The sequence below is a fragment of the Narcine bancroftii genome, chromosome 13 (genome assembly GCF_036971445.1).
Source record: "Narcine bancroftii isolate sNarBan1 chromosome 13, sNarBan1.hap1, whole genome shotgun sequence".
In the NCBI taxonomy this organism is placed as follows: Eukaryota; Metazoa; Chordata; class Chondrichthyes; order Torpediniformes; family Narcinidae; genus Narcine; species Narcine bancroftii.
In genome coordinates, this window is record NC_091481.1 from 20,111,845 (window position 1) to 20,125,844 (window position 14,000).

Sequence of the window (14,000 nt, forward strand, 5' to 3'; positions counted from 1 at the left end):
TGCACATAGCAACAGTCCAAGCAAAGAGGTTAAATTAGTTGAAAGCATTATGACCTATCTGGTGATCTTTTATCAAAGACCCAAGTTTATGGAGGGAGTAGAAACAACTGGCAGAGACCATGTAACTTGTACCAAGTCATTTTATATTAGGTGGAATTACTTTCCCAGCTGTAGAAACAGGACAGGTGGTGGGGTGGATGGTAGTATGGAATTAATGCTAGTACTTTAGTGGTGGTCATGGAGACAGAAAGGTGAATAAGAATGCAAAGTACTGGGGCAGAGAGCACAGAAGATCCCTTACAATTTCTGATCTCTTTCTATAGTTCAGTTTAAATTTATTTTAATGTTTATTTCCTGGTATTTTGCTACAGGTCAGTTCACTACCTGCCAATACCTGTGCAAGATCAAGCTTTGTGTTTCTCAGAGAATCACCAGGTACTATTTTTCATGGGTTTGCCATGATCACTTATTTTTAGGCTTGAATGAAAAACAGAGGAAAATTGTTTAAACAATCAATAATGAGTAACTATTGACTGTGAAAGATCAGGACCAACATTATAATTCATAAGTTTGAATTTCAAGAATGAAGGGACACTTTGCAAATGTGGTTTGATTTGTTTCAGGTTGGCCACAACCTGTCAGCTACAATTGATCTTAACGGTGATGTGAGAATCATCAAAATTTCTGCACAAATATGTTGTCACTTCAAAGGACTGAAACAAAAGGTTCTGTTAATGTTCTTTTCAGCTTGTATGTCAACTTGCTGAGTTAAATAACCTTCTGTGTTACAGTTCACCTTCTAGAATAGATATAAAATTAGGTAGTTTATTTTAGGGAAACATTTGTATTGATTCTCATTTGCACAGATATTAAAGCACGATAGCACATCACTGAATAGTGAAAGCTGTACTTTATCTAACCATGTCTGTCAAACAATGTCCTTCAAGTGTCAAAACTAGTAAGTCTGTGATGCATTATTGCATTTTCAATTATTTTGATTAAAACTATAACTATAAACCAGAGCCAGCTTCCGGGACTTGGGTTCGAAACTCGCACTGTCTGGAAGGAGTTTGTATGTTCTCCCAGTATCTGCGTGGGTTTCCTCTTGGTGCTCTGGTTTCCTCCCACCGTTCAAAATATACCAGGGGGTTGTCAGTCAATTGGGTGGCATGGGCTCATGGGCCAAAAGGGCGTGTTAACACGCTGTATGTCTAAATTTAAATTTTAAAAAAGGATTTTGCAAGTTAAAAAGTTACTGTAAAACAATTACTGTAAAACAAGTTACTGTACATGGACTGTTAAAGAAGAATGTTATTGGGACATTATTACAGAAAGTTACTTGTTAAGATAAAGCAGTATTTTACTGATGTTAGCTCTTTTGTGTTTATTATTAAAGATTGATTGAGAAAAGTTTTTAAAAAAGCTCTTGGCAAAGTTTGTGCAATTTTTAATACGAGATGGACCTTTTAAAAAAAAAAAAAAAAATTATTATTCACAATAGAACAACAAAACAACAACAATGAATAATTGAAATAAAAGAGATTCAAATTGTTTTAATTAGGACACAAAAAAAATGCAGTGAACCTTTGGATGTTTCTAAGACTGGGAGTAGGTCTTGACATTTCCTGCCCAGTGGGGTGGCATTGTGTTGAAATTGATGCTGGACATTTTGCTGTGACCATTTATGTTGTCGCTGGAATCTTACACTGGGTCAAACATTGGGTTGCAAAATATTTAGCAGGCAGTTCCCCTCCTGCAGTTCAAGTTCCAGTCAATATTCATTGATGTGAACTGGGCCAAATTGCTGTTCTGCTCTGAGAAGCTGACAGATACAAACGCCATCAAGCCACTTAGAAAATTCATGTGTGTGCTTGTTTCACTTTTGCCCCTTGGAAGTTTTTTTTTCTTAAAAACAGAGTTTTCAGTATTTTCTTCACTAACATGCAGATCAAATTACTTTACTCACCATGTAAAGTTCCTTTTTCACTCTATTGCTGTACAAATGACAATAAACTAAACTCAACACTTTTACAGCTTTGCCAAGTAAATTAATCCACAGTTTTCCCAGAGCAAGTCTCCATGGTGATTCCCAGAAAAAGGAAGGTTTACTTTGAGTTGGATCTCCATTCTTTCCCTCCTCTCTCCCAAATTTTCTCTTTCCCCCCCCCCCCCCCCACCTCCACCTCCCCATGGGACCAGATCTCGCCCCTCAAACCCTAATCTGTCTGCCTAATCCTCTTGATTTCCTGGTCAGGAGATTCCTAATCCTTCAATCAGCGCAGATCCTGAAATAGTTTAAAATTCTTCTGTCCTGACTTCCTGAAGCCCATCTGCCATGCCTGATCATCCCAGGCTTTTGAGCATTAGTGATCCTGACTCCCCAATTTCCATCTCCCAGTCCTCCCTTCAGCTTGAACTCCACAATTTCCTGATTGTTATCCCAGCTCCCCAGATTATAACCTGATCAGTTTGGCTTCCTGAGCTCTCCAATTCACGGATATCCAAATTATCTGTTCACTCTTCCACTTAATGCCCTCCTCTACAGTGTACTTATCACCAACTGCCATCACCCTTATGAAACCAATGAGGATGCCATTATTGACCCTCTTTATGCATGAGCCAAACTAGCTGCACTTCTACTTTATTAATACAAGTATTCAAAGGTTGCATTTCTTTTATTGTCACATGATAATACATAAAAAATGTAAGAAACATGATATACTTCATTTTTTTTGTCTGCCTTAAGGCAAAGAGTTGGCACGAGCATTGCCCCTAACAATAAGAGAAAGTGGTACTACTTTTGGAATAAAGTGAGTGGTGTATCATTAAGGTAGCACAGTTACTACAACATTATTAAAGTGCGAGAGACCTGGGTTTGAATCCAACGCTCTCCGTAAGGTGTTTTTACATTCACCCTGTGTCTGTGTGGGTTTCCTCCAGTTGCTCCTATTTCCTCCCACCCTGCAAAAGAAATGCATAGGGATTTTATGTTAATTGGTATATTTGGGATCATGGGCTCGTGGATTGTAAGGCCCTGTTAGCGCACTACATGTCTAAAAAAAAAATTAAGTACATAAAAATTAATCTCAGTGACTTACAGCAGTATGGCCGCCACATTTGCTTGACATAAATACCCAGTCTTCCTTATTCTGCCTGAGAATGGAAAAGTCATGATGTGCATCCATGGATTGAACAAAAAGGCTTTCCATTCTTCAAATAAATGGAAGAATCCTAAACACCTTCCTTCCTTCAAATGAATGGCACATTATTGGAGAATGGAAGTGAAAGGATTTCATGTGTATTTATAATTCATTGAAACTGGAAGATCGTCTCGTTAAAACATCCAGTGTGAGCATTCGAGTATCTTCACAAATCTAACAAAAAACTTTCATGATTGAAACAGGAATGCAGGTGGAGCATGACTTTGCCCTTTAACAAGCTAAACTAATTTGTGTACTGGCAGATCCTCACTGTGTAATTAGCTCCCAGTGGACTTGCCTTGCAATAACAAAAGTTGGCACATAATTTTGCACAAATTTAAACCGAACTCGATGACTTATTTTCCCTGCAGGAAAAAAATCTAGCCACCAATGAAAGAAGTACTTACAGAAGCCTATTAACGTGCTCTGTAAATATTAAGATCTGTTCATGTACTGAGCATCATATAAGATGAACAGAGAATAATCATTCAACCACCTGAAGCAAATTATGTAGAAGTATCAAACTAAATTGGTAGAATTTGGACAACCTCTTGCTCACTTGACCTTTACTCTTTGTTGTTAGACAAACTTTTTTTATCCCGACACAGGTGTCTTTTTAAAAAAAAATAAAGCCATTGATCTTGCTGAAAATTCTGATCTGTGAGTGTCAAATGACCCCTTATTTAAAAGCCATTTGCTCGTTCTTTGGGTTATTATATGTCATTTGAGGCAAGAGTGGAAGGCCTACTCTGTAGGGATTTAATATCCTCCCCAGAATTGGGCCATATTATTAGATCCCAAGTATCACCCTTGCTATTTTATGAGAATTTCTGGAAGCTCCGAGCCAATAGGTCTTTTGAGGTTCATGCCCATCCCCAGAAAAGACCAACAGCATTTTCCTTCTGGTTGGATGTTGTATGATCTGGAGCTGCCTGCAAAGAGTTTGTACATTCTATGAGCTGTGCTGATATCCCATCAGATAAAGTATGCCCCAATCTGATGTCTTTCCAGCCACATCTTATCCTAGTGTCATTGTTTCTCGGAACAATTTTCATTTCAAACAAGCTTTCAGGAGTCTGGGAGTGAAAGCTGTTAACAGAATTCCCTGAATCCCAGCAAAATGAATATGTATTCTTGGCACTCCCAATGAACAAAAGGAAGGTGTGCAATATATGATTCACAAGTGGGCAACAGAACTAAAGTAAGCACCATTTAAGAATACGGCTACTCAGAGTGCGAGACATTAATTGCAGAGTTACAAAATAGTCGACACTTCAGAATAAAATTCAATTGAGTTTTTTTTACCATTTTGATTTCCCTCCTCCTTAACACTGCAATTAACAGCCACTTCTTGTCTCATTGACTTGTATTACTTTCCTATCTCTGATATTTTACAACTTTTTGCCACCTCATTAACCTTTCACCTCTTGCCATCTCAGAATCTTCCTTTGGCCTAGTGTTGAGAAAAAGGCTGTGGCGCGGCTGGTGCAGACCCACGGAGAGTGAGGAGAAGAGACACAGTGCTCCTCCGCAGGGTTCTACCACCCTGTCTGATGGCTGACTGCTCCGAACAGGCTTTAAACAGCCTATTAAAGGTGCCAATGGCGGTTTATTTTACAGTCCTGCGACTGCGGACTCTGGGGCCAAGATGGTGCCGCCTATGTTCAGCAGCCGCCCCAAGGTGTTGAAGGCTCTGGGATAGCAGAGGGCTGGCACCCCTTGTTTGAGAAGAAGCAGAGGAGACTATTCACAGGATGATGGGCAGTGAACTCTGGGGCTGAAGATCACATAAACAGTTGGCCAAATACCAGGAAATCAGACAGAATTCAGAATGGATATCCAGATCTGGTTGGGTGGTCCAAGAACAACAATTTCAGCAAGAGTTTTTTGTGGACTTTAGGGAGGGGAGTCAAAGGATCATACCTCCATCCACGTTGACAGGGCAAATGAAGAGAATTGATACCTTCAAGTTCCTGGGAGTCCATATATCAGAGGATCTCTTCTGCAACCATGAAGAGAGTACACCAACATTTCTACTTTCTAAGCGGTCTGAGGATATTTGGCATATTATTAGATACCTGATCAATCTTCTGCAAGTGTGCTGTGGAAAGTCATCTGACTGGTTGCATTATGGCCTGGTTTGGTCATTTGAGTGCCAAGGACCGCAGAAGGCTGCAGAGTTTTTCAAAGGATCATGGTTACAAAACAAAATGTGATAACTTGTAATATATAATGAGTAATACAATGCAATGGAAAACCGGTCTTTAAAAAATAGTTAATTACCTAAATTGGTTAAGATGGGTAAGAAAATTCATTTGAGAGATTTAGCACTAGATAAAAACTTGTAAGCATCCTAAGGTCTGTTTCAGAATTATTAATGAATTTACAATTTTGTGTGGAAATTAAAAAAATACAAAAAAACAATCAATTTATGCCCAACTACATTGATTGAGTAATATTAGATTATTAAAAAAAGGGATATATACTTATTCAAAAGATAAACTCTTGTAATTTAGGTTTCAACAGAATAATGGAGGAGGCAGGCGTGAGTATTGAAGGGACAGCTCACACGTGTGAACTAAATAACGTGAGACAGAGCTGTCACTAAATCCTGGCTTAATCTCCCCTTTGAAGAAAGGAATACTATTGTTAGTGATGGTCTGAATTTTTTTTTAAAAAAAGGAGAATTGAAGTCTCACCTGGAAAACCTTCAGATAGTGGGGTGGAAGGAGATTGTATGTGAATGTATAATGGGAAGATGACAGCCTGCTGACGTTGAAGGAGTGAACGAGGACATCGCAAAAGGAATATGCCTTCAAAGTTCTGTAAGTGAAAAAAATCTGGCATGTTCCTCTCTGGCAGGTGTCAGAAATGGTGCTGGGTGATCCACTAAATGCAATAGATGAGGCAAGGCAACAGGGTTTAACATAACAGTTAGTCCAAGCTATTTTTCTTTTTTCTCTTTCTTTGGCTTGGCTTCGTGGACGAAGATTTATGGAGGGGGTAAATGTCCACGTCAGCTGCAGGCTCGTTTGTGGCTGACAAGTCCGATGCGGGACAGGGAGACACGGTTGCAGGGGAAAATTGGTGGGTTGGGGTTGGGTGTTGGGTTTTTCCTCCTTTGCCTTTTGTCAGTGAGGTGGGCTCTGCGGTCTTCTTCAAAGGAGGTTGCTGCCCGCCAAACTGTGAGGCGCCAAGATGCACGGTTTGAGGCGATATCAGCCCACTGGCGGTGGTCAATGTGGCAGGCACCAAGAGATTTCTTTAGGCAATCCTTGTACCTTTTCTTTGGTGCACCTCTGTCACGGTGGCCAGTGGAGAGCTCACCATATAACACGATCTTGGGAAGGCGTTGGTCCTCCATTCTGGAGATGTGACCCACCCAGCGCAGCTGGATCTTCAGCAGTGTGGACTCGATGCTGTCAACCTCTGCCATCTCGAGTACTTCGACGTTAGGGATGAAAGCGCTCCAATGAATGTTGAGGATGGAGCGCACCAGCAATCTGGAGCTGCCTGCAAAGAGTTTGTACATTCTATGAGTTTCCTCCGGGTTCTCTGGTTTCCTCCAACCCCTACGTGATTTGTAGGTTGATTGGTATTTGGGAGGCATGGAGATGAGGGCTGATTACCGAGCTGCATCTCTGAGTTAAAATTAGAAACACTAAAAAGAGAACTGATGACAAGAGAGGAAACAGAATAGGTGCACTTGATGGCCTCATCTGCATGGAATTGGCTGCTATAAATTTCAGAGGGTTATTGGGATAATCGAGAAACAAAACATCTAGATAAAGGTATGGATTCAAAAGTAAGCAGGCCAGAAAGTAGCAGGTAGAATTATAATGTGGGCTACTGCAAGTCCATTCATTCTGGTAGGAAGAGTGGAGTGTTCAACAATGACTTAAATAGCGGTAAGTGGTAAATGATATGCAGAGATCTGGAACGTTAATTCAGCAGTATTAACAATGAACCACAGCAAATGATTTGGAAAGGATTTTTTTTTTTCTTTTGTTGCAAGCTAGTTGGAGTGCAATTAAAAAAAAATGTCTTACACAGCTCTACATTTAGCAAAGCAGAGTTTTTGACGTCTGTAGAATAATAGAAAGCAGTATTCAGCCCATGCCATCTTTACACCATCAGGAAGGAGACACAGGAACCTGAAGACCAACATCCACCAGTACAAAAGCAGCTTCTTTCCCCCTCTCTGTCAGATTTCTGAACGGACAATGAACCACAGACACCACCTCACTTTCTCTTCTTTTTCACTATTTATTTATTTTTATGTCTCTGTCTTTCTGTAATTCATAGCAATATTGGCCCATGTAACACTGCCATAAACAACAGATTTTGTTCATGACAATAAATTCTGATTCTGATCCACTTGTATAAAATTTGTCAACTTAAGTCACTGCACATCAGAGACATTTAAAATGCATTAGTAAAGAGACGTACGAACACAAGAAAACCTAGCTTTATATCAAAAAAGATGTGGTCTATTCAATGGATAAATATTTATCTCACATTGTGCATATCAAATCCATTACAATATTTGAAGTAAGAATGCAATAGATTTGAAATGCAGTATTACTCGCAGGCTGTTAAAGAGCTTCTTGAACATTTTTATAGTTATACAGTTGCACAAATCCCTCAAAGCCTTGCTCTCCAAGTTTCCGTTCCTTCAATTTTTTAAGAGTTTTTGCTGAACTTACATTTCAAATGAAGACCTACGTTGACCAACTGAATACATATTAAATGCTTGAAGCATTTGGCCAAAATATGATAGTCATTAGATCATTTTGAATTCTTGTCATTGACTTCTCAGACTTCATTGGTTGCGCGTCCATCACTTTTTTGCTTTCTATCCAGTTCAGAATGAAAGATCGCTCCCCTGCTGATTTCATTAATCAAAATGGTCCAAGTTTCTCTCCATCACTTAGTCCTTTTCCTTCCCTCTTGGTCTTCCCTTGGGACAATGATGACCATGTGTACACCTAATAGCCTGAATACACCTGGGATTGTCTGATCTTGGAAGCTAAGTGGGTACAGGACTGGTCAGTACTTGGAGGGGAGACCACCTAGGGTGCTGGATAAAGTGGCGACTCTCTTATCTGCCTGACAATAGACAAAAGTTAAAGACTTTAATGTATGCTACATTCTAAATGTAGTATCACGTTCCAATATTGGAACCTTTACCTTTTAGTCCATTCCTGTTGATTCTGAGTTAGCTGATGAGTCTAGGGTGTGGGCAGCAAATTGCCTGCTACTGATGAGGCAAAAAGTGCTTGATGCGGGCAGGTGACTCCTGTTATACTATTTGGGAAATGGAAATTCCGATTCACAGAATTTGCAAATCACTAGCCAAAATTTTCAGAGAGTAAATAAAATTTACTCTCACAAGAATTTAAAAAGTGAAATGAATACATATCAACTCAATTTCAAGCTCAAGTTTATTATTGTCTGAGTTACTCAACTCAATTTAAAAGGTGTTTCTCCAGACCACAGTGCAGATCCACACACACTTTATACTCAGTACAAAATAATCATATACATAAAAATATATATACTCAAAAAATATTTTGGGATGATTCACTGGATTACAGGATACTCTTCAATCTCAACCTGCGGGAAGAAGCTAATCCTCAGCCTAACAATCCTAATTTTGGTATCCCTGATGGTATTGAGTCAAAGATAGGGTGTGCTGGATGGTTTGGGTCTTCTATAATTCTTTCAACTCTATTTAATCAACATCCCCAGTAGATTTTTTTTCTGTAAAGGAAAGGGAGACTCCAGTGTTCCTCTGTATTGATTTCCATACCTCGCAATAATGCAGTCAGGCAGGGCATTCTCGATTGTATTCCTGTAAAACGTTATTGGGGGTCAGTAGCCTTGTCCTCCTGAAGTTCCTTTGGAAGTGTAGGTGCCACTACACCTTCCTGACTAATAAGGAAGTGTTGTGGGCCATCCTTTATATGGCTACCAAGGATCTTTGCACGCTCCTCGATGCAAGCATCAATGTGTAATGGGGAATGAATGATGTTCATCCACAGTCATCTCCTTTGTTTGGTCCACGTCGAAGCTCAGGTTGTTGTTGTTCTCGCACCATTTTTATGAGCTGCCCAAACTTCTCTCTGTAGGTGACTCATCATTGTTGCCTGATGAGGCTGTTGTTTCATCTGCTCGTTCGAACAGAATCTGGCAGAGCAGTCGTGTTTCTTAATGCACACAGTATAGAAAGTAAAACTCTGGAGCATTTTCTAGGAATGCGTATCTTCCCCATCTCTCCGAAGAACACAGGAGTTGCCTGTTTACAGGGAGATTTTAAAAGTAATTTACACATACAGTAAGGGTAACAGGCCATTTCAGCCCATGAATCCATGCTGCCCAATTTAACACTAGTATCTTGTCTGCGAAATCTTGTAAACCAGTAAGCCTTATGTGGAGATTTATATCACATTATGTTCAGTATAATTTCACAGCTTATCATGTATGACATACCTGATAAGCAAATGCATGGTATAAAACAGGGAAGCTCATTCACTGGACCTCAAAAAAAAAACTGTGAGCAGAGACTCAATACTCAGTCAGTGAAATACATCAACTTTGTTGATGAAAAAGTGTGTCACAGGCGCACAATAGCTCTTGAAGCATTGATTTCCTATGGTTGAGGAATGTGACAAATGCACAAATCTAGATCAATTGAAATACTGCTGAGCTCTGATTAAAAAAAAAAAAGACTAATTTATAGAAGAGGCCTTGTCTTTAACCTCAGCAGCTGAGAAACAAAGAGAGATTAAAGCCTGGCTGTGGTTTTGCATTCCAAAGGGCTGATTTTGCATCACTGCTTGTGAAAATAATAGGTGTTGAAAGCGTCGCTTTAACATTTCTGAAGAAACCAGCCAAAGGAATGAGAAGGCTGAAGGAGTGTTTTAGGTATTTCCAATATGCATCAAAATTGGTAAAATATTGAGACCTATCCAGTAAAATTAACTTGAGAAGAAACAGATCTCTTGCACACGGAAATATTTCAGTTCTCTTTTTTGAGTAATTGCATTCATTGCTTGTTGGCTATTTAACATCTGCTCAAATTCACTATTCAATGAGTCATGTTTCGTGTGAGTTTATTGTCATAGGCAATGTACATATGTTTCAAAATTCTTGCTTGCGTCAGTCGTTCTGTATGCAAGATACATCAACAATAGTAAAAATGTTAGATCACCAAAAATGCTAAGACACAAATATTCATAGATGCAGTTAATTCAAGGATAACAAGGGATATTTCATTATTGCAGACAAATCTTTTGTTGGAGTGATCCATGAAAGTCTGCAGATGTTGTGATTGTAGTAAAACACACAGAAGTACTGGAGGAACTCAGCCAGTCTCGCAAAAGGAAGATATATTACTGATGTTTCGTTTGAGCCCATCCTCAAAGCAAAAGCAAAACACAGGTAGGAGCCTAAACAAAGATTGATAGAGAAAGGGGGAAGAAAAGAATGGGGGGGGAGGGGTGGCATGGTTTAAAGGAAACCAGAGTAAATGATGTTAATGCGGGTGGTCTCAGCACTGCCAGACCACCCACAAATTGTAGGAACAGCATCACATCATCTGTCTGGGCACTTTCCAAGCCAACCAACCAACCAGGCAGATTGTATCAGGTTACACTTATTTGTTGTGAAGAGAAAACTTGTGTTGCCCTCGTGAAGCAATGCAATTGGCCTTAAATGATATGAATATAAATGATTGGCCATATGATATGAAGATTTGTTCACAGTAAACTGGCAGCATGGTAAGCAGAACTTTATGACAAAGTAGAACAGGCATTGAGGATCCCTGGTAGACAAATTAAGAAGGAACCCCCCCCCCCCCCCCCCCACCCTTTTGGGTATGGGTGGAGGTGACAGTGCAGTGAATAGATGAAGTGTTTTGAGCCACGATATACGCTGCCATAGCTTGTATGAAAGTTCAGAACCATGCCATAGATCTGAGATTCTACAACATTGGACATTGAAGATTTTGCTTCCTGAATACTTTTAGGTGTATTTTATGGAACACAAAAATCACCTTAAACATTTTCTTTTTAGATAGAATCTATTTTTGTTATTTTATATTTAAGTCTGCAAGAAAATTGCCCACAAAGCAAGCTGTTTTGGTCAGCCCAATCATGCCTGGGCATGGACTCAGTGCAGGTCCTATGCAAATGTTGTTTTAGGCCCGGGCATGCTTCATCAGTATAGATGCAGACAGTTTATAAAAGCAGCTGACATACAGATGCTGTGCATTACATTGATATAGATTGAATGCATGTTAATGCACATGGTCAGCAGGCAATAACATGGTGAGTGTACTTAACAATAGCCCTTACTGTCTTCAGGAAGATTCAGTATAGCAGAAATGTCTCATCAGTGTAACAGCTGTGATGCATTCTGTTACATTCTGGCAAGGATACGCTTAAGGCTCAAAGGCGCAGCATGACTGCACTTATTAAGAAAGCCTATGAGCTCTACTTCCATTGTAAAATTGGTGATCAAGACAAACCCTTGACTCCTCGCATTTGTTGTGCAACATTTGCAGTCAACCCGAGGGCTTGGCTCAGAGATACATTATGAAATTAAACATGTTAAATTCAATAAAAGTTCATTTAATGTTTCTCCAACTTTGTACATGATAGAGCAAATATGAAATTATCTGTCTTCAGATTGAAGTTATTCGTCCTAATCCCCATTTTTTTTTTCAGAAAGCAAACTTGAGGGGGGGGAGTGGGAAATTGTTGTCCAGTGTAATCAGATTCCTGAGCCTGAGAGTTCTGCAGTGCTCCCAGGCAATATTTGCAATTGTTTACTCAGTCCAACTCAAATGGAAGTTGGAGAGATCAGTTTGTCACCAAGGACTAGTCATGTTCCCATTGGTCTTCAGAGTAATACTCTTAAAAGGTCAGTGTTATGTGATTTAATAGTAGTTTGAAAAGACCTGTTCTATCAGAATAATTGGTTTAAACTCCAATGTTTATCGTCCAATGTTTTGGATCTTACTAAACTTTCTAAATTCTAAAGTCATGCATCTGTTTGTTTAAAAAATAAGGTTCCTGAGAGAATCTGCCACTTGATTTGGGCTCCAATAGCTAGTAACTGGACTAATTTATGTCTCTTTTTTATGTATAACCCAAGTGAACAAAGAGAAATTAGTGTGTTTAAGTTCAAATACATTGTCAAGGTACACACATGACACCACAAAATCCTGAGATTTTTCCTTCAGGCCAGGCAAAACTACATTTTAAACTGGGCTAAAAAAGAAACAGAAATGTAAGCAAATTGTGCCTAGAGAGAAAAAAAATCAGTAATAAAGATTATACAAAGTAAAAGTCCTTAAATGTGTCCCTGATTGGATCTTTTGTTGAGGAGTCTGATGGTTGTGGGTTAGCAACTGTTCCTGAACCGGTGGCATGAGGGGTGTGGCACCTAGACCTCTTTTCTGATGTCAGCAGTGGGAACGGAGCATGTCCTGGGTGGTGTGGCTCTTTGATGATTGCTGTTCTCCAATGGCAGCATTCCATGTAGATTTTCTCGAGGATTGGGAGAGTTTTGGCTGTGATGTACTGGGCAGAGGTATGCAGCCAGTCAGCACATTTTCCATTACTCATCTGTAGAAGTTGGCCAAGGTTTCTGATGACAAACGGAAGCTCCACAAACAGCGGCTTTTTTCAAGATGAGATTATTGTGTTTGTATCTATTTTCACTGGAATGTCGGCCCACCAGTCATCCTAACAAGGATTTGATTTACCCATTGTTTAATTACTTACAGATAAATAGTGACATAAGGACATAAGAAATAGAACCAGGTGTAGGCCATCTGGCCTGTCAAACCTGCTCTCCCATTCAATAGATTTTGGCTGATCTAATAGGCTCGTTTCCATCTACCTGCCTTTTCATATTTTACATACATGACATCACATATAACCCTGAGATTCTTATTTCTGTGGGCTAGGCTGAATTACAACTTATTTGTAGTGCAAATAAATGTGTGCACAGCGTATATATGTAAACAAATAAAGAACTGTAATCAGATAAGAAACAGCACAATACAAAGAGAATAAAAACATCAATAAAGTGCACAGGAGTCGTTAAATGAGTCCCTGATTGAGTTGGTTGTTGAGGAGTCTGATGGTGGAGGGGCAGCAGCTGTTTCTGAACCTGGTGGTGGAAGTCTTGTGGCACTTATATCTCTTTCCTGATGGCAGCAGTGAGAACACAGCATGTGCTGGGTGTTGCGGATCCTTAATGATTGCTGCTTCTCTCCAACACCAGCATTTCTTTTAGATGTCCTCAATAGTGGGTAGAGTGATGCCTGTGAGGTACTGCGCTGCGAGACCACTACCTTTTGGAGGGCTTTATGCTCCAGAATATTGGTGTCCCAATACTGGACTGTGATGCAGCTGGCCAGCGCACATTCCACCACTTAGCTGGAAATTTGCCCAGGTTTCTGGTGTGATACCAAAACTCCACAAATGCTTGAGGAAGTGCTGACCTACTTTCTTCACAATGTCATTAATGTGTTGGGTCCAGGAAAGATTCTCCGAGATGGCGATTCCCAAGAACTTAATTTTGCTCCCCTCTCCACCTCTGATTTCCCCAATGATCACTGTAAACTTCTGGCTTTTTCTTCATGAAGTTAACAATCAGTTCCTTAGTTTTGGTGATATTAAGTGCAAGGTTGTTGTTGGATAGGATTTCCTCCACCATATCCCTTAATTCCCCGACTATGTAAAAAATCTATCCAACCTTGTCTTAAATATACCTACTGAGGTAGTC

General features: G+C 39.7%; 1 long non-coding RNA gene across 2 annotated transcripts in view; it reads left to right on the forward strand.

Annotated features, from left to right (window-relative positions):
- The first annotated feature begins 10,495 nt into the window (after window positions 1-10,495).
- The window catches only part of LOC138748295 (uncharacterized), a 224,203-nt gene continuing 220,698 nt past the window's right edge, over window positions 10,496-14,000 (forward strand). For both annotated transcript variants that reach the window (XR_011347921.1, XR_011347920.1), the window contains exon 1: window positions 10,496-10,643. This is a non-coding gene — a long non-coding RNA (uncharacterized lncRNA). The remainder of the gene's footprint in view (window positions 10,644-14,000) is intronic.